This window comes from Elephantulus edwardii, unplaced genomic scaffold, assembly GCF_000299155.1.
Source record: "Elephantulus edwardii isolate Elephantulus edwardi_28Jun2011 unplaced genomic scaffold, EleEdw1.0 scaffold00139, whole genome shotgun sequence".
Taxonomy (NCBI): domain Eukaryota; kingdom Metazoa; phylum Chordata; class Mammalia; order Macroscelidea; family Macroscelididae; genus Elephantulus; species Elephantulus edwardii.
Window position 1 is genome coordinate 5,995,349 of NW_006399889.1, and position 22,517 is coordinate 6,017,865.

Sequence of the window (22,517 nt, forward strand, 5' to 3'; positions counted from 1 at the left end):
AACTTAGATGTGTTTTAAACCATGATTAAGTTATAAAAAAAGTGAAATGCAGTACAAAGACCTTACTTCCCCCTTAACCATTTCAGATTAAGTTGACAAACTGATGCCCCCCAAAATGTTTGTGGGCATACATTTCCTACCAACATTCTCCCATACGATCATAATACAGGTATCAAAGTAAAATTCTGTAATATTTATGTAGGTTTTATTGGGAACTATTTTTTGAAACTGTTTAATCATCCCTCACCAAGGTAGACTGAAATAGTGCCTGTATCAAAAGACTTGAGTTTTGCAGAGGTCACGGGGATGGTGCAAGGTAGTGAAAGGTTTGTTCCCAGGGTCGCTATGCGTCATAGTCAACTCCATGGCATCTAACGTAACCTTCCTCACCAGATTTTTAAGATACCCATAAATTCTATGGTTCTCAAACAGGGAAGTGGCTGCCAAAGGCACTTTTTGGCAATGTGTGGAGATATTTATTTTTTTTTTAATATAATAACTATGACCAATGGAAACCTTAACATTTTCTATGTGGCACATATACTCTTTCTATTGGACAGTATTAGTCCAAAGCAGTACCACCTAATGGCTGGAAGTCAGCATAAATACCTTTCAATGCACAGGATAAACCTGGAGACAAAAAGCATCCAGGGCACAAGTCAATAGTGCTGCTATTGGAAACTTTGGATTAATTATTTACTATATGTCTGGCCTCACTGTTTTAGTTAAAAGGTTGTTGTCTGCCATTTTTGCTAGTGTTCCCAGAGGAAGCCCATCCAAGCTTGATTTTATGTCCTTTAGACATACTCCTATGATTCTTTGAGCAACTCTTTTTCTTTCTGCAGCAACAAGATCAATCCATTCAACAAACTCATGTTTAATGTGTATTTTCGCTGACACAGCCCTTGAATCAGGCATTTTTTTTTATTATTATTATTTTTGTGTGAGTGTACCGTCAAATCAGATCTGACTGGTACAGGAGGAGACTGTCCCTCCTTCCCCGGCAGAGCATCTGGTGGATTCGAACCGTGCACCTCTGGGATTGTAGTTGCAGCTCCTTGCCACTAGGCCACCAGAGCTCCCCTGAATCAGGCATTTCTAAAAGAAGATCTGGTGTTTGGTTTCTGTGTGAGAGAGTGGAAGGGAAAAAGATCTTTAGAATTCAGAATCTGGGCATGAGACGTGTTCATTGCTATTGGGTATCATATTTCTAGGCCCTCTCTCAATGTACAAAGCTAGAGAATACAAGTACACACACACACAGAGCGATCTACTCTTAAGTCTATTTCTATTCTTAAAAGCTATGCCTTTACACCAATGTATCCAAATCCAATGCCAAAATTACAGAATAATGTCTAGCTTTTTCCATTTCTATTACTCATTTTTCTAACAGAGTCCTGGTTTCTATCATCTTTAACCTATTTACTTATCTAGTCAATAACACTATAAATAGTTCTTTTATGGCTGGACTGAGACAGCTCTCTGCTTACCTCCAGGGACTCGTGGAAATCTGGTGCTGACTCAGTCAAAATTAGGACAAGGAGGCTAGTTACAGAGTCATAACGGTCTGCTTAAATTTCAAAATATCACTGGTACTATCTGGAGATGAAATGTATTCTATGCACCTAAAATAAAAAACTTAAGATGCTGCACCAGTGTCTTGGTCCCAAGGCTTGACTGTGCTGTCTTCTCTCCATTTCCACCATTGTCCCAACACAGTCATTCTGCTCATACCCTGACAATTCACACCCAGTCACCTTCCACAGGGACACCCTGGTGACCCTGCCTGAAGCCTGACTTCCCATAGCAGGCTACACCCTACACAAATGTCTACCTGACTCGCTGCTGTCCTGGCTCCATACTAGCCCACCAAGCTCCCACTCACATTCCAAATGCCCACCTGCCTCTGTCCCACAGAATGGGTTGGGGACTGAATTATTAGGGAAAGAGGATGAGGAAGGCAAAAGAGGAGAAAGGTCACATTTTTGTGGCTTCTAGAAGAACCCCAGTGGGGTTTGACATGTGACGTTAAGATTTTAGGCATTGCAGATTATTTCTGCTGTACCTTTTTTATTTGTGAGAGTGAAGATTTTTTTCTTTCCATCAAATAAAACATTGTCCTATCTCTGAAGTCTAAAGATTTAACATGAGAGAAAGTTGCAAAGAAGTGCCTTCACATTAAACAGGCTTAAACAGCTTGCATGGATGTATCAGGTAAGATTATGTCCAGATTATGTTTACTTGAGAGCCAACGCCAAACAGTAAGAAGTCCAAGGCATGCTTGTTTCTCTTTCACTTAACCATACACAGTTCAGGGGTCCCTGCTGTCTCACTGTTCACCATCCTTACAAGTGGTTTCAAGGCCATAATCCAAGAAGGAGCTCAGCTTCAGCAGCCATGTGTATAGTGCCACTGAGAAGAAGAAAAGGACAAAGAAAGCCTTCTTGTTTTAGGAAACTGTCCAGAAAGTGTACACTTGGATTAACAAAATTCTGTAATATATGAAAAAAAACAAAACTATAAAAAAAAAAAACAGAAAATCACCACCACTGAGCTATCCCAACATCTGATCACCCTATAGGACAGAGCATACCTGTCTCATTGGCTTTCCAAGGCTGTCAATATTTACATAAAAATACAACCTCATCATTCACCCACAGAGCAAATGGTGAGTTTGAACCAACAGATCTGCAGTTAGCATTCCAATGCCTAACTCACTGAGTAACCAAGGGTTCTTCCTAGCAATGAGGCTGGCTGAAAATCAAGTCTAAAGAGCATATCACAGATGCTCATAAGCCACATAAATGTAAGCCTTTTATTAGTAAGATTTGGGGTCAATGGTATTTGAATGGGAGAATTTTGGCTCACATGTGCAATACCTGAGTTCGATTCTCCACTAATGTACCTGTCAGGGGAGAATGGTGTGTTACTGTAATGCTGAACAGGGCTGGAGAGAGCTTCAAGATTAAGGGAGACTTTCGAAAGAAAGGCCTGGCAATCTACTTCTGAAACATGAGCCAAAAAAGGCAGACAGATCAAACAGTCCAAGCTGCACCAGTAATGAAAGTCATACAGGACTGAGCAGCACTCAGTTCCATTGTGGATGGAGTGGCCACGAGCCTGGAGCTAACATGTCATCATCGAGTACTTACATTAGCAAGAAAGATGGGGCAAATTCACAGATAACCAGCAGTTTCTCACAAAAGCAGGCTATTCATTTAAAAGTCACAGAAATCAATTCTAATTACAAAAGGAAATGAATAATACTTCTGTGTCTTCCTGCCTTAATTTTTTTAAAAAATATCATGTGTTCACTAATTACTAAAAAGAAAAAAATTTGGTTTTCTCTAAGGCAAAGTTACAATGAAATCAGAGACCTGATTAGGGAGCACTAATTCTTTTCAATAATTTTATTTTGTCCTTTCACCAAATATTTAACACTACTGCAGAAAAAAAAATATATAAAAATGAAGGGTGAAAAAAATCTTCTCTTTTTATCACATAAAGAAAAGAACTTCAGTTGTTGTTTTCCCTGGTCACACCACTAGGACATATTTTTCTTTCACCATTGTTACCGGGTTACATGTCAAAATAGGTGAAAGGGAGAAAAACTAGAGCAGGAAAGAAAAAGTTAACAAAAGGTCTTTGAGAAAATATTTAGGGTAACAAAGGACTCAGAGCTGGGCCTGCAGGGGTGGGCAGTTAAGCTGGACACAAGAGAGAGAACCCCACAAAGCCTGGGACAGGCAGAGCCTGAGTAGCAAGAGACGAGATGTATTTATACAGCCCGCCACTCCTTTCCACTTGTGAGCGGCCGCTTCATTGTGACTCTCCTGTGCAAACTGCGTTGTTCAAAGAGAAGGCAGAAATGCGCTGCCAAAATAGAATGGATTCTGTAAAAGAACAAAAGCAGCCCTGCTCACACGTTGGAGAAATGGAAGCGGGCTGCACCCACTGACCTCAAACACTGGAGGAGTTTCCACTGCGTTAATAACCCACTCCTGAAGCAGGCACTGCTAACACCCACTGTCGAGAGCAAGCAAGGAAGGACAGTGAGTGGAAAGTTATTCAAATCCCTCAAGCAGTATTAAACTAGGCTTGGCCCAGGCGTTTTCAAAGTAGAATTGATTTCCAAAGTCCACGGAGGAACTGAGAAAATGTGTTGACAAACACAATTAAATGTTACAGTATCTTAGCTACCACTATGTCTCTAGCCTCCTTTAAAGGTATTTGGTGCATGATTGGTGCCAAAATATCACATGGGAAAAGCAGAGTGATGTGGACAAAGGGTGTCTGCAGAGGACAGGGGGCGGTGTGAGGTTGCTGGTGCTATGCATATGGTATATGATTGTTGGTTCTCTATGCAAGAAGATAATCAGTAAGAAAGCATTCAAAACCAGCAAGCAGGTTCAACAATTCTACAAGAAAAACAATCAGGACATATTCAGGCCCTTAATGGTGGAATACTTCTGATCATCCTCCTACCGCCAGTAGTCATTATCTTTGAGGAATCAACATCTTTTTAGGAGCACTGCCCATACATCCTGGTTTGCCTAGAACAGTCTTGGTTTTAGTCTTGCTGCTGTTCCCAAGGGACCCTGGCTTGGATGATAATCACACAGTCACCCTAGTTAGAATGCACAGAACATGCTCCTAAAACCTAGAATTCTAATGAGTCTAATGGGCACAAGAGAAGTTTAGCTAACACGACGATGGTAGCTCACAAGAAGCTGTTACAGTGGAGTGACATTTACATGTCAAGGAATAATTTATGAGAAGAGACTACCACACACTGACTCAACTTTGAATGGAAGCTGAGAGTTAGGAAAGTCATTCCAGGCTAAGCTGGGCAAGTATCTCAGAGGCATATCTCAGAGGAACTGCAGGCTTGGTCCAAGACACAGTGAATAATGCCAAGAAAATGAGAACTTTTGGGGTTTCTAGAACATAGAAAAGTTATGTTTATATTAGACTGTATAATGTAAAACTCAAACCCACTTCTATTAAGTCAATTCTGATTCACAGTGACCCACTATTGACTCTCGTAGGCTGAGAACATTAACAGGAGGAGAATTTCCAACTGTCTCCCAAGGAGTAACTTATACAAATTCAAACTACAGAAAAGTATGAATACATTGTTTTGAAAGCAGAGCAACACACTACAGCCCATTCCACCAGAGCTCCTTAAGTATGCACTAGCTTTATGAAAAAAAAAAAAGAAAAAAAAAGAATTTAAAATATTGTGTAAGAATTACCAAAATGTTACACAGAGAAACACAGAGAGCACATGCTGATGGAAAAAAAATGGTGCCAACAGACTTGCTCCACAGAGCTGCCACAACGCTTCAATTTTTAAAAAGCACAAAGTGGATGCAACTCAATAAAGCAAACTCTCCCCAAAATGATGGATGCCTGAAAAGGGAAAACAGGGGAAATGTAGAACCTAGAGCAGGACAGTAAGGAATTTAATGGGATAAATTAAGAAAAATTAAAAAAAAAAAAAAACAAAACTAACACCTCCTAGTAAAATAGTCATTGTTTCTAGATAACACATGAAAATAATGAGTTCAGGATTATTCCCACGTTCTTCAGCCAAAGGTAGGCAGCATAAGGAAAAATAGAAGAAGCATGATAAAATCTACAGCCCCATAAGATACTATTATAGGTTTGTTTCCAGAACAACCCATTATATCACAAAGATGTAGCATACCGGAAATCCTCTTTACAGTTTTCAATTTGGCAAGTTAGGCTGCAAATCACTTCATGGGTAGCACTTTAGAGATGCTAAAAAAGTTGTTGTTGTTGTGTGCCGTCAAGTCGCTTGCGATTCATAGCGACCCTATGCACAATAGTCCTAAACTCTGCTCTGTCTTGTGCCAATCGCACTGTCTCTGACACTCCCATCCTGATAACCCCAGTCACCGAATCAATCCACCTCATAGAGGGCCCTCCCTTCCTACGCTGTCCCTCCACCCTCCCCAGCATGATGTCCTTCTTCAAGGACACATCTCTTCTTACAACATGTCCAAAGTATGTTAGACAGAGACTCAGAATCCTTGCCTCCAAAGAGCCACCCGGTTTAACCCTTTCCAGGATGAATCTGTTTGTTTTCCTAGCAGTCCATGGTACTCTCAACACTTGTTGTAGCTAAACAGAATTAGCATTTATATTCAGGGGGGAAGGACCAAACCAGGGCCACAAAGAGGCAAGTGGAAAACACAATAGTGATGAGAGATTTCTAAGTATCTGAAACCTTGTCACACTGTTAGAAATGTCAGCTTATTTTCTGTGACCACTTTTGCTTCCAAATAGAAAATTTCATAATGGGGGTCCCAAAACCCAAGCTGTAATCATATGGTCCATAGACTGGAATACAAGTTATCAGAAAGGCACACTCGCCATCAGAAAGTAAATGTCCCACTATAATCGGACAGATCTGTGGTTTAAGAGGTAAGACAGAGGAAGAAAAGCTACTTCTTGTGGCTGGTGATCATTAAGTCACCACAGTCTGCCCCTGACTATGGCGGCCCTATGCACAACAGAACGGAACACTTCCTAGTCCTGGGCTGGCCCTATAGTCTGTTGTGGGTCAGACCACTGTAATCACAGAGTTTTCACTGGCTGATTTTTCAAAAGCACATCACCAGGCCTTTCTTCCTATCTACCTTCATGTGGAAGCTCTGCTGAAGCCTGATCAGCAGCAGAGCAACACGCCAAGTGTCCACTGACAGGTATTTGCATGTGAGATGTACCAGCTGGGAATCAAACCTAGGTCTCCCGCCTGGGAGTTGAGAATGCCATCCTGAACCAATAATATCTCCTAGAAAACACTTGTGTTGCTGTTGTAGTTGTTATGTGCCATCAAGTTGCTTGCAACTCATATCCACAATACTACAACAGCTCTGAACCCTGCCCTATCCTAAGCCAATCTTACTCACTCTGACACAGCAGCTCCAATTACCCCAGTCACTAAGTCAATCTATCATCTGGGGTCTTCCTTTCCTGTGCTGTCCCTCCACCCATCCAAGCATGATGTTCTTCACCAAGTACTGGTCCCACCTGACAACATGCCCAAGGTATGTGAGAAGGAGCTTCACAATCCTTGTTAGATGTCACTGAATTTGATCCAAATCATGGTAACCTACTGTATTATGGAAGGAAACATCAGCTCCATCTTCACAGTTGTTGGATGTCAGAGCCAATTGTTGCAAACACCAAGTCAATCCAGAACCACCACAACCTCCTTGCTTTTCAACTATATCACTCAAATTCGGCCCAAGTCTGTGGACTATATTGTGCCTGTTGAGCTGTGCAAGGAGGAAGCCATGTTCTTTCAAATCCTTTTGAAGCTGTAGACAAAAAGAAATATTAAATTGGAACTTACAAAACAGGACCATTCAAATGGCTTTTGTGTTTTTCCTCCAGGGTGGGCATGAACAGAAACAGCACTAAATAACCCTGATTCGAGACTTCCCAGGAATGAGGGAGCCAGCTGGATGTCAGCACCACCAAGCAGGTCTGACCGATTGGAGCTCTGCATCTCCACAATGTGCTATTAAAATGCCTGCCCATGTCGCATGGTGGAAGTTATTTTACCCTTGGTAGTAGGATACAAATTTGGATCTTCTTAACTATGCACCCTCTGGAAATATATTAAAACGAAGGCAGACACTAAAATGGTGGATACTGAACTATAATACAAATATCATATTCATCAACACACACAGCATCACAAAAAACATTCCTTTTGAATTTTGTTCATAATTTAAAACTTTTTAAAAAAATCACCACAATGTGAAAGTATTTATTTAAAAACTAGTAATTGTGGAAGGCTGGGAACTCTGTCCTAGTTAGTTGGTAAATGAATTGGCTATTTGATTAAGTGCTTTACAGCTTACCAACCATAATTAACTCCTTTTATTTATCAAGATAAAGTACTAAAGTACTCAAGAGCAACAGTATCTCTCTGGAGACTAAGGTGCACCTGATACAGGCCATGGTCTTTGCAATCACTTGTTATGCATCAAAGAGTTGGACAATAACTAGGGAGGATAGAAGGAGAATTGATGCCTTTGAGCTTTGGTGCTGGAGAAAAGTACTGAATGTACCCTGGACTGCCAAAAAAACAAACAGATTCATCCTGAAGAGGGTTAAACCAAGCTACTGCTTGGAGGCAAGGATTCTGGGGCTTCGTCTGACATACTGTGGACATGTTGTAAGGAGAAGCAGGTCCTTGGAGAGGGACATCATGCTTGGGAGGGTGGAGGGACAGCGCAGGAGGGGAAGACCCTCTATGAGGTGGACTGATTCAGTGACTGGGGTAATCGGGATGGGTGTGTCAGAGGCAATGCGATTGGCACAGGATAGAGAAGGGTTTAGGGCTGTTGTACATAGCGTCGCTATGAGTCGCAAGCGACTCGATGGCACATAACAACAACAACATTTAACAAGAAAGTGGTCTGTCATGTGACAGGGCCCCAATTGTCTTACCTGTTTCTATAAGGGGGTAATACAGTTAGGTGCCATCAAAAAGAGTACAAATTATAGTGACCCTATGAACAGGTGATCGAAACTTTGCCCTATCCTGTGTCATCCTCATCATCTCTAACCTAGAGCCCAGTACTGAAGTTACATAACAATCTATCTCATTGTGGTCTCCCTCTCCTCTGCTAACCCTGCATATTTCCAAGTGTGATGCTTCTCTCCAAGGAATACCCTCACCTAGCTATGTGTCCAAAGTATGAAAGAAAAAGCTTTGCAGTCTTTGCCTCCAAGGTGCACTCTGGCTGCACTTTTCTGTAGACATATCTGTTTGTTCTTTCGGTAGTCCATGGACTATTACTCCTCTGCAGAACTATAACTCAAAGGCATCAATTCTTCTTCTGTTATCTGTATTCATTGTCCAGCTCTCTGATACGTAGCAACTGATTGAGAAAACCATGGCCTGAATTAGCCTTAACTTAATATTCAAACAGAAGTCACTGTTGTTTTTGTTGTTGTTATGTAGCATCAAGTCTCCTGTGACTCATAGCAACACTATGTACAATAGCTCTGAGCCCTGCCCTGAGCCAATTTCACTATCTCCAACACACCTACTCCCATTATCCTAGTCACTGAGTCAATTCATCTCATCTAGTGTCTTCCTCTCCTGCACAGTCCCTCTACCCTTCCAAGCATGATGTCCTTCTTCAAGGACCCTACTTGAAACATGCCCAAAGTATGTGAGATGGAGCTTCACAATCCTTGCCCCCAGGGTAGCAGCTCAGTTTCATCCTCTCTGGGATGTACTTGTTTATTCTCTTAGCAATCCATGGTATCAAGACTCTTCTCTAGCACTACAAGTCAAAGGCATCGATTCTTCTTCTAACATCCTTGTATAGCCAGTCACGGTATAGCTATCTGACACAGAACAAGTAACTGTGAAAAACATTGTTTGGACCAGGAGCACCTTAGTCTCTAGACTGAGATCATTGTTCTTCAGTACTCTGGAAAGGTCTCTGACAGCAGATTTTTCCAGTGTAATTTGTCTTTTGATTTCCTGACTGCTGGTGGCAAGAGTGTTGATCGTGGAACTAACCAAGCTGAAACTGTTAACAATCTCGATCTCTTTTCCATCTATCATGATGCTTCTAATTGTCACTTGCATCCACAATCAATATCCATGGTCGCAGTAGTCAAGAAATCAAAAGATGCGTTATATGGGAAAAGATGCTGTTAAGGAACTCTTTACAATGCTAAAGAGCAATGATGTCAGTTTATAGACTAAGGTGTGCCTTATGCAAATCAAGATAGGTATAGTGAAGATTTGAGGTGTAGTGATAAATTCTAATAAATGGTATAAAACAAAATGTATATGAATGATTGAATGAAAACCAATCATGACGAAAAAAACCCAATGCAAGTTATTTGCAAAACAATTCTTATGAACTGACGCTGTCTTTACTCGCCAAATAAAGCAAATAAATATATCACATACTTAGTTGTTCTTGTCTACTGTCTAGTCAGAACAGATTCATAGTTGCCCTTCAGCTGGTTTTCAGGGGCAGTAAACTGCACATGAGGAGATTGCTCGTCTTTCTCCCACAGAGCAGCTTGTGGATTCAAACCACATACCTTTGGGTTGGCAGCACAATTCCTTACCAGTAAGGTACCAGAGCTTCATATATCATATATAATATCCACAATTAGCCCACAGTATAACATTTTTTAATCATACTCAACATATCACTTTTATTAAAATAAAGGTGAAATCACAATGTCAGCATACCAACACACATATAGGTATCATTTCATATTTTCTAGGTATGACCAGTATAACACTTTTTATAAAGAACCCTTGTGGCTCAGTGGTTTAGAGAAAGGCTGCTAATCAAAAGGTCAATGGCTCTGGACTCACCAGCTACTTCATGAAAGATAAGGCTGTGGCTTCATTAATGATGGCAGCCTTAGAAACTTTATGGAGTGGTTCTGGTCCCCATGAGTTAGAATCAACTCAATGACAATGGGAGAATACCACTTTGTAAGATCCAACTATAAAGGACTTTTCTTTCCTTGTCAAGAGAAATTAATTTTTTTTCTTTTTTATATCAGTTAAGACACCGGTACCATTTAATGTGTATACATTCTATTTCAGACAATTTGGGTTATTCTCAAGTCTCATCTGTATTTATGGATAAATAAGCTACTTGAGTTGATCACAGACACTCTTTCTGTCCCCCAGAGTCTGACGTTACATACTTCTAACTCCTCTCTCTTCAAACACGGTCTTTCAGCCATCATCTTGATCGTCCTCTGGACGTCTTACCTGCACTAAGGAGCCACAGTGCTTTGTTGTTGTAGGTAATATCGAATCCAACTCACCACAAAACCATATGACAGAACAGAGATACATCATTGAGTTTTCACAGCTCTGATCTTTATGGGAACAGATCTTTATCCAGCAGAACTGCTGAGTGGCATCAAATTTCCAACCTTTAGGTTAGCTGTTGTTAAGTGTCATCCCACTGAGTCTAGTATGACTCATAGTGACCCTATGAACAACAAATCTGAACTCTGCCTATGCTGACCATCCTTACCATCCTCAACACAGTTAAATCCATTGTCACAGATGCTCTTATCAATCCACCCCGTTGAGGGGTTTCCTCTCCTTCACTAATCCTCCACCTTTCCAAGGAATAATCTCTCCTAACAACATGTCCAAAGTATGTGAGAATATGCTTCACCAAATTTGCCTCCAAGGAACATTCTGGTTGTATTTTCTCCAAGACATACCTGTTTGTTCTTCTGGCAGTCCATGGGCTAAACTTCACTATTTCCATTACTATAATTCTAATGAATCGATTCTTTCTCTCCATTATTCACAGTCCCGCTCTCAGATGCAAAATAATGCAGGTGATTGGACAGCCTGTGGCTTGCCTCTGGCACACTTATAAGCTGCTATCACTGTTCTTCAGTTCTTTTGAGAGATGCCTGTCGGCAGACTTTCCCAAAGCTTTAAGTCTCCTGATCTCCCGACAGCAAGGGCCCACAGTGTTGACTGTGAACTGAAGCAAAATGAAATAGTTAACAATTTCAATCTTTTCTCCATCTATCATGATGTTGCCTATTAGTTAAAAGGTTTTTGTTTTCTTGACATTGAAATGTAACCCATATTGAAGGTTGCAGTCCTTGATCCTTGATCCTCTGCAGCAAGCGCTTCAGGTCCTCCTCACTTTCAGCAGGCAAGGTCCTCCTCACTTTCAGCAGGCAAGGTGTGTCAACTGCGTAACACAGGTGATTGAGAAGTCTCAAATCCTGATACCACATTTTTCTTCATAAGGTACAGCTTCTCAAATAATTTTCTCAGCATACAGATTGTATAGGTATACAGGTAGGACACAGTCCTGCCACACACCTTTCCCGATTTTAAACCATAGAGTGTTTCCTTGCTCCGTTCAGATAATAGCTTCCTGGTCTAGGTATAGATTTCATATAAATCTAGTTAGATGTTCTGAAATTCCCATTCTTCCGTAGGTTATAGTTTGTTATGATCCACACAGTCAAATGTCTTTTCATAGTCAATAAAACACCACTGTGCCATTAGGATTCCCTCAAGAGACAGTATTACATGGCAAGCCCTCTTTAGATACAGGAGGACCTGCTGCCTGGACAAGAGCTCCACTATTTTCTGAAAAACTTAAACACCAGTCACTGCGTGAGGACTCACTACTGCTCTCTCTCAGTCACATCTAAGAGATGATCTCATCTCACATGCAGCTTGTGAATTGCCTGAGAGCCCTTGGCCCTTGGACCTCAACCAGGTCACCTGGGTTGACATTTATGGTTATCTGCCTCTGACAGCAAAATCTGATTATGTTTAGTGTTTTGGGGCTTTTGGTTTCTCCTGACTGGATACAGGGCCTCTCTACGTCCCCATGATGTAACTCTTATAATCTTGCTCTCCTATGTTCCCTCAGCCTTCTACCTTCAGCACACAGACCTAGTAAACAAACACATCACTGAGGGTATCGACAAATGCTCTAATCTCTCTCTACCTCAAGGTCCACCAAACTCTTCATCTCCAAATATATGCTCCATCATTATGCCCATAATAAGATGTTCAAAACAGCTTTGTTCTTTCCTATGACACACATCAAAAGCCTCTTACTGATCCTAATAATCATTTTGTAAGTGCCTACTCTGCTCTGGTGGTGGAGTCTGTAGTGCTGAGACTGTGTGTTCCTGTGGTTCCAATCCTCCAGCTGCTCTGTGGAAGAAAGCCGGGCAGTCTCCTCCCACTGCCACTGACAGCCTCACAAACCCCAGGGAGGGTCATCCTAAGTTGGAACAGCCTTGACAGAAGTGGGTGGGCAGCAGGGGCTGCAGGTGTAATACTCTTGATCTTAGAAATAAGGATACGAACATGTACGGCCAAGCACAATCAATAAGAGTGCATCTAAATTCCAATATCAATCTCCATAATAGTCTATGTGTTTCCTACTGCCAAAGGGGCCCTTTAGAGTAGTGAGAGAAGATCTTCACCCTGAAACCCACAGCGCCCCTTTTCAGCAGGAAGTCGCTAAGAGAATGCGCCATCCCCTTTTCCTTATGAATCAGGGTGAAGTCTCTCTCAAGGAGGAGTGATAGGGAATGGCAAAGGACACACTGACAAAGGAGATTAATCAGAACTGACTTTGACAACCACTGTGGCAACTGGACAATTAAAACAGACATTCGGATGGCGGGGAAGAAGAACAAACTGGGGAGGAGGGTGGAGAGAATGGTGCGGCAATGAAGGAGTGAAAGCCCAGAATCCCTGTGAATGTTCATTGAAACTAATAAAATAATAATAATAAAATAAAAAAAAGAAATACAGACTTTACATCTACCAGTGGGAAAATGGAGGGGTAAAGATGCTAAGAACACGTTCTAAAGACAAATTACTAATAAACAGCATGAATGAAATATGAATAAATATTATAATTCCAAATCTACACTTTGGTTGACTACGTAACACTTTTTGCAGCTAGTAACCCTATATATACTAAAGAATCCAAAAACGAAGTATGACAATGTAAATATATACAAAAGAAATAAGACAGGAATGGGATAATCGAACTACTTGTCTTCTTGTCTACCAACGCTTGTTCTCCCTTTCTTACACTGATATAGGGCTGTGGGAGAGTATTGGGTTACTTCTCTTGTGGAGGCTCCAAATATTGATGAAGTCTGTTATTACAAGAGACTAACTAGAAATGATGTGTATCATCTCATGACCCAGAGCTGTAAGGCAGTGGGACCCCTACTGCTCTGCTGTCTCTTTAACCAGTTAGGACTTCAAAGTGGGAGTTCTAGCCACTCCCCTTTGAGCAAGCAGATAAGGACAGTGCTCCAGGTGGTATGGAGAAACTGGTGGGAAGAAATGAGAATCCCTAGATACCCACTAGAAGCATAGACATTCACTGACCTGAAACATTCACCTTAGACTGTGATGTGAGAAGGAAACAATTCCTTTATTCTTGAAGGCACACTAGGGCTCTTGGGCATGTAAATTAGCCAGTTGCTATGACATCAACTCCAACTCATAGTAATCCCATGTGTGTATCAGAGCAAAGTTTTAAAATTCCCTAGGATTTTCAATGGCTTGTTTTGGGGGGTCATCAATGGTTGTCCACTCTCCCATTGTCCATCCCATTGTCCTAAGTCTATCTGTGGTTGGTCATTGAGTGCCATCAAATTGAGTACAACCTACAGCGGCTGTATAAGCCGTTTATCTGAACCCTGTCCTAATTTCTGAACCCTGTCCTAACCTGTGCCATCCTCATCATCTCTGACATACTTGTGGCCACTGTCACAGTCATTGCATCAATCCATCTCATTGAGAGTCTTCCTCTCTTTCCCTGACCCTCCACTTTTCCAAGCATGATGTCCCTTTCCGACAATGGCCCCTCTTGACAACATGTCCAAAGTATGTTAGGGCCTGTTGCCGCTTCACCTTCCTTGCCTCTTGGAGCACTAAGAGCAAACTGTTATGTACCATCAAGTCAGAACTGACTTATTACTCACCTTCCAGTCGGTTTTCAGAGGCAGTAAATTGCATGTGAGAAGATTGCCCAATTTTCTCCCTCTAAGCAGCTGTTATAAGGAGGGACCGATCCTTGGAGAGGGACATCATGCTTGGTAGGGTGGAGGGACAGCGTAGGAGGGGTAGACCCTCTATGAGGTGGATTGATTCAGTGACTGGGGCAATCACGATGGGTATGTCAGAGACGGTGCAACTGGCACAGGACAGAGTAGGGTTTAGGGCTGTTGTACATAGGGTCGCTATGAGTTGCAAGTGACTCGAGGGCACATAACAACAACAAGCAGCTGATATATTTGAATCTCAGGCCTTTGTGTTGCCAGCACAATTCCTTACCACTAAATCACCAGTTTCCTTAAGAGCAATACCTAACTTTCCTGTTAGCAGCTGAGTGCATTAACAATTTGCACCACCCAGGGAGTCTATTAACTTTAAATAACCATCATTTCATTACTAAGTGTGAAAACCTTAGAAAACCTCTCAGCAGCCACATCTGTGCTGCAGAACAGGAGGTGGGTAGAGGACAAACTGTAAGATTCCATAGCTCAGGCTTCTAAAGATCAGGCCAATAGACCCAGTAGCCTGTTGTGGAAAATGTAGGAGAAAATCAACTCCTGCATCTGTTAGAATCAATATCAAGCATTAGTTCTAGGAAGGTGGTGGCACCATCACAGCACATTTTATACATTCTGAAACTTCACTTAAAAATACAGCACAGTTAGCAGTCAGAGAAGCTATGGTGGCTTAGTGGTAAGGATATGTGTTGCCAACCTAAAGGTGTGCAGTTCAAATTCACCAGCTGCTCTGTGAAAGAAAGATAGGCAATCTCCTCCCCTGTGATTTACTACCACTGAAAGCCCACTGAAGGGGTCCCAAATCCATGACATACAACAGTTAGTAATCAAAACAGAAGATAAAGAAATGCAAATAGGAAGGCAGAAATTGGGATGAAGCAGTCAAAATGCAAAGTAAATGTGGTGGCAGCCCTAAAAAAATTAATACAAAGGGACTGAAAATATAAAATGTCTTTCAGCCTCTAGGGATAAAACCTAAATGTTATAAAACATTTATATAAAACATATATCTGTGTCTCCTTTTCTAGCAAGAATCTTCATTCTTTGGGGTAGAGGTTCTAATAAATTATTTCACAGCTACTTATTTTGTACATTATAGATTGGCTCAATGGTAGTAGGGCTTTTTTGTTGTTGTTGGTGGTGGTGGTTGAACCATATTTGCACTGATAGACCATATAACCATTTCATATTGTACTCTTTTTTTTAACCTTCTTTAAACCTTAGTTCTACAGGTAACTGTATATTATATATATATTTATATATATAAAGATATATTTATATATATTATTATATATTTATTTATATATAAAACAGTAAACAAGTTAGATTACAATTATACTTTTGAACAGCAATATTTTATTTCAGAAGAAAACAGAATAATAAACATACACTACTTAAAGAAAAAAATAACTGAATTTTCTCTTTTATTAACACGCAAAACCTCTGGGAATACACTGAATGTGTATTTCCACCCAAACAGAGACACACACAGCCACTGAGCCAATTCCAACTTTTTCACTTACTGATCATCTCTTTATTTGACAATTCACATTTACAACAATTTTTTAAAAAAATCTGTTAGCCAACATTTTTGCATATTAGTAACAGCAATGAACAACAAGATGCATACCAGAAATAACAATGGCTATGATGGTAATTGTTATTATGTATGTGTCAGTTTGGCTGCACCATGATTGTTCATGGTACGGCGGTTATGTGATGATGTAGTCATCTCTATTGTATGGTCAGATATGGTAATCCCTGTCTTTTTGCATAATGTTCATTTCCACAGAGCAGCCCAGTCTTCAGAACATACGATGGTGATAAATGACGAGTGGGTGTATTATTCATTTGACTCTTCCTGAGGAATCGATGAAAGCAAAAGTTTAAGGACAGCGAAAGAAATGGTTATATGGTCTATTAGTGCAGATATGGTTCAACCACCACCACCAACAACAACAAAAAAGCCCTACTACCATTGAGCCAATCTATAATGTACAAAATAAGTAGCTGTGAAATAATCTATTAGAACCTCTACCCCAAAGAATGAAGATTCTTGCTAGGAAAGGAGACACTGATATAGTATAATAGGCTTTAAGTACAAACAAGCCTTGCAGTCTATACCTGAATTGGAACTACTAGTACGAATGCATGTAATAGTTCATTTATGGATTTACCTATATCTACTTTCAAGGTCTGGTCACTAAAAAGTCTAAAATCTACAAACAATCTAGTAATAACAAGTATCCTCAGAGCCCAAACTGTGGTCTTGAGTATTTCCTACTAAAAAGCAAAAAAAGCATAACAAACAGGATATCTGGATTGTTGGAATATGTCATTCTTAAGTCTGAGGCACGAACATACAAGACAAATCCAGAATATCCTGTCTTCCCATAATGTAGGGAAGTTCTCAAAGGTTACCAGTGCCATGTAAAATGGACTGAAAAGAAGATGCTCTCACTATTCAAAAACAGAAACTTAAACAAGGACAGTAATTGCAAGATAATGGTATCTAAGGTGCATACTTGGATGCCAAATAATGTCACAAAACTAAGAAATTATTATTATTTTTTAAAAATGGTGTCTGCACAGTTAAAAGTTTCTGACTTAATCAATATAGTTGTGGTCTGGGAGCTAAAAGTTTTAAAAGTTCCTTAAATGATTCTCAAGAGCAGAGAAGTGTGCACGTTATTGACACAGATCTCACCAATCTGTATGTAAGAGACTCGTCAGTGAGGCACCTGAATTGGGAATAAGACTTCTCCGAAGAGGACAGCACCTCATCAGCCACACCTTGCTTGGACTAGGTGCCATCTGTGAGCGCTTGTTATATATGCTAAATTTCAAATATTGTTCCCATTGTGGTGAGTTTTGTCTTCCACTTACCAAATTACTTCAGAGCATATTCCGTGACCCAGCAACTCCACTTCAATGTATATACCCAAAGAAACGCAAACAGGTGTCCCTAACATATAACAGGGTTCCATTCCTACAACTCTGCCATGTTCTGACATAACCCAAAAACCTATTCTTCATTCTCATTATCTTTTATTAGCAGTGTCATTATAATTGCAATCTTTCTTTATCCTTGAACACATGAGAATGAACACCTTGGGAATAATAAGAACATCAGAAAGTTATGCATTACAGCATTGTATGTAGTACAATGTATTAAAATTAATAAAGAAGTGAAAGGAAAGGTAATACACTTAAACGGACTGGTTCACTCACTCATTCATTGCTGTCTAGTCAGCAGGTTTCCCAAGGTTGTAAGTCACAAGGGAGATGACTGCCCATCTTTCTCTCTCCAACCTACTGGTGGACTCAAACTACCTAAAGTACTCTACTTCTAGTTCAGAGAGTACAGACTTTGCCACCAGATCTCCGTAGTATCAATTAATGATAATATGTACAAAGTATAAAAAAATGCAAACAAAGCCCCCTTATAGAATTTTATGTATCCTGTTTTTATGTGCTATCCAGTCATCCACAACTCACAGTGACCATATCAACAACACCACTGAATGTTGCCTTATCTTGAACCAACTTCACCAACTCACACACTTGATTCTATTTCCACAATCACTATGTCAATCTCTCTCATCAAGGATCTTTCTCTCTTGCACTGATCTTCCGCCCTTCCAAGAATGATATCTTTCTCCAAGGACCAGTCCCTTCTGATAACATGCCTGCCCAAAGTATGTGAGATGGAGTTTCACTATGCTTGCCTCCAAAGAACACCCTGGTTTCCATTTCTCCAGGACAAGCCTATTTCTTCTCTTACAAGTCCATAGAATATTCAATGTGGTGATCTTCTCCAGCACCACAATTTAAAAGCATCAATTCTTCTTCTGTCATTCTTAGTCAGTGTTACCTCTCAGACACATAGCAAGCAATTAAGAAGCCTATGGCCTGGATCAGGCACCTTAGTCTCTAGAATGACCCTGTTGCTCTTTAATATCAAAAGAGGACCCTAACAGCAGATTTTCCCAATGCAGTTAGTCTTTTGATTTCTTCACTGCTGGTATCAAGGATGATTGTAGATTCAAGTAAGATGTAACTACTGACAATTTCAATCCTTTCATCATCTATCATGATGATGCCTATTGGCCCAGTGGTGAGAGGATTTTTGTTGTCTTGATGTTAAGACACAATCTGTATTGAAGGCTATAGTCCTTTCCTACTGTAGCAAGCAAAAACCCACCGGAGAGACAGCTCCAAGTCAACGGTACACAACAATTATATGCAACTGTTTCCTTTACTCACTGTGTCATGGCCTGAAGACTTAACCACGTACATTTCTACAAAATTAACACTATATTGTGACAAGACCCTCTCTCCAGGTTCAGTGTTCTACTTAAGAGGAACTCAGGTGACTCAGGATACATACTCATTCTCACAGGTGCATTTTACTGCAGCAAATGGACACAAAGCAGAATGAGTCAAGAAAAAAAAGGTGCATGGTGTGAATGAAGTTCAGGAGAAACCAAGTGCAAGATTCCAAGAGTCCTATCCTGGTCATGTCGCAGAGGACATACTTAATTTCCCCAGCAACATGTGACAAAATGTATAAAATTTTGCCCACCGGAAGGCACTGTCTACCTGGCCATACCAAAATTTCAGACCCCCAAAAGGAAAACATGTATTCAACATAAACTGTATTGTTAGTGAGCTGTTCTCACTATGGTGAAAACCCTCCTGAAATCAAAGTTCCCAGTTGCCAATCAAGAATCAACTGCATAAGGAGTCTTTCTAAGGACAGTTGTTTCAACCCTGCTACCTTAACTCTTTCACAGACACATGAACATCTACATAACAATACTTCGATACGTGAAAGCTGTAATCCCTGTTACCATTTACTGGTCTGTACTGTCTCCTGCAAAATGCAAGGGCCAACATGCTTTCCAATTAACTACCTACTCTGGTAATGTATGCTTTTCATTTTCCCAGTATTTACCCTTAAAATTGTAATTATCCTGAGTCCAAAGGATAAATTAAAAAATGTTCTCTGAAATGTATTAAATGAAAAGAATCTTTATGAGGTTTAATTAACATTGCAACTAAAGTTGTTGCTTGGTGTAATTCAAGTTATTCTGTAGGATATATGAGCCAAGCACTCTATCAATCTTCTCTAGTCTCACATAGTTAAGTGTTTCTGGCTAATGCTCTAAATTAAGAAAGGGGTGGTGGTGGAAAGAATATACAACATAAAAATATCTTACTACTTGGCTTTCTCAAATAGCACACTGAACTGCAAGAAAGAGAGCTGACTTGAAACCCCTCAAGAGCAGGGGAGAAAAAGAGACTAACTTCCCTGGGGCAAGTCCCTCCAGTTGGCTGCTGCCTCAGGGTTAAGACAGGGAACAAACAGGATACAAAGTATGGGACACAGAGCTACAAGCAGGGGAAAGACTCACTTTCTCAGCTGGCACGCGGAGCTGTGAGAAAGAGAGCTAGCTGACTTGAACCACAAACCCTGGCCCCCAATACAAACTGCTAAAGCTGGCACTTCTGATCTCACACCACTCCAGAGACAAAAGAAGACATTAGGATTCAGAAGAAACTTCTGGTGAGACACTCTTCCTTAGAGCTAGCACTTTCAGGTGTCAGGGAGAGAAGGGACTGAAAGGCCCCTGGGGTAAGGTCCCTCCATTTAGGGATTCCTAACTCCTCAGGGCCTTCCCAGGGATCAAACAGTACAATAATTTAGGACAGGAAGCTATAGGCAGGGGAGAGAGTCACTTTCTCAGCTGACATGCTGAGCTGTTAGAAAGTGAGCTTTCAACCCAGGAGAAACTGCTTAAGTGAAGCTCCTGGTTTCACACTACTGAGCCACTCCAACCACAAAAGAGTTTGGGAGAGGAGACTACAGTAAGGTAAGATTCCTTCAAAGCTATACTGCAGAACAGAGAGAACCTGAAAGACTTTGGGAGAAGCAAATTTTCCCAGAAAGAATTTCCAGTAGAGTGAGTGACCCACCCCACAGACTGAACATTTAAAGCTGGCAACTAATTAATAACATCATAAAGATAAAAACTATCAACAGCTTACACAAACACAAAAAAGGGCTAACACTTATCAAGAAAAACTTCATTTAATGTCAAGAAAGCAGTAGGCAGCTCAAACACTGTAAAAAACCAAAACTTTTTCAAAAAATCAAAGTAAATTGCAGATCCAATGAATATCCCTGACTCAGAAAGACAGAAGATATATATTCATATGGAGTCATTCAAACTGTGGAAAAAGATAAAAAGGATGAAAGAAACAATGAAAGCCAGAAATAAAGGGAAAACCCTAGAGGCAAAGAACCAGAAGAAATATACTTATGTGGAGTTGTTTGAAAAGCTACAGAAGAAGGTGCAAATGATGAAAGGAAAATTGAAGCCATTGAGAAAGTGAATACTCCAGAGGCAGAGAGCCAGAAGAAATATATCAATGAGGAGGAACTTGAACAACTATGGAAGAAAATGTAAAAGATGGAAGAAAAAAACTGAAAAGATACATAAAGAAGTACATAAAGAAGTACAAAAACATTTAAAAAAAAATCATCATAAGACAGAGAGAATACAGCTAACACAGTACTGGACAAAACAGAAATGCATGAAAATGTAATTCACAATATTAGGACCAATATGGCAAAAGTGTCCAACACCTTGGGGAAGCAAAAAAGTAGAACAGAATAGATGAACAGAATTGGTGAGCTGGAAGAACCTCAATGGAAATATTCTAGAAAAAAATCAATGATGAGATATAAAGAAAATTAAGAAAACATTAGAATCACGTGGCATGACATCAAAAGGAACATACATGTGACTAGAATTCCAGAATTCAGAGGGGTAGGGAAATCACTGAGAACATTGTGGAAAAGGTACTAGAGGAAAACTTCCCAGGTGTTATGAGGAACAGAGAAATCACATTCAAGAAGCTCAGTGAACATCAGACTAGACCCAAAAATAAAAACATCAAGACATAGTATAGACAAATTCTCCAAAATAAGAGGATAAAATACTAAAAGCAGCACGGGAAAAACAAAGAGTCACCAACAAAGGAGAAACTATAAGATTAAGTTGGTTTCTCAGCAGAAACCATGCAAGCAAGAAGACAATGGGATGACACATATAGAAAGTTGAAAGAAAACAACTGCCAACCAAAGATCCTGTACCCAGCAAAGCTGTCCATCAAGTATGAAAGAGAAATTGGGTTCTTTGAATAAATAAAGTAACTTAAGAAGTTTGTGAAAACAAGACTAAATCTACAAGAACTTTTAAGGGAAAGTCCTTCATACAAAGACACCAAGGGAAAGTGGATGTACCACAGTAACCAGAAACAACAGAAAAAGAAACACAGCAAAATGGCAACAATAAAACCTGGCCTGTCAATAATACTTAATGTGAATGGACAAATTGCACCAATTAAGGGAAAAAGAGGACTAGAATGGATAATACGTCATTTACAGGAGACATATCTAAGAAACAAGGAGAAAAATAGGTTCAAAATCAAAGGCTGAGTAAAAAAAATATACCAAGCATTTAGCATCCACAAAAAAAAAAAAAAAAAGCAACAGTGTCAATATTAATCTCTGATAAAACAGACTTCTGGATTAAAACCACAATAAAAGATAACAAAGGGCACTGTAGATCAAGTAAATATAACCTTGGTCAATATCAATGCACCAAATGATAGAACTGCAAAATACATAAAATAATAATTAGCAGAATTGAATAAAGAAATATACAAGAACACAATAATGGTAGGAGACTTAAACACAGTCTGCCACAAAAGGATAAGTCAATTTAAAAGAAACTTTAAAAAGATGCAGAAGATTAAACACACTACTACCACAAAAGGATAAGTCAACTTAAAAGAAACTTTACCCCCCCCCC

At 40.1% G+C, this 22,517-nt stretch overlaps 1 protein-coding gene across 1 annotated transcript in view; it reads right to left on the reverse strand.

Moving 5' to 3' along the window:
* Nucleotides 1-22,517, reverse strand: part of RSU1 (Ras suppressor protein 1) — a 327,531-nt gene that overhangs the window by 284,439 nt on the left and 20,575 nt on the right. The window lies entirely within an intron of this gene.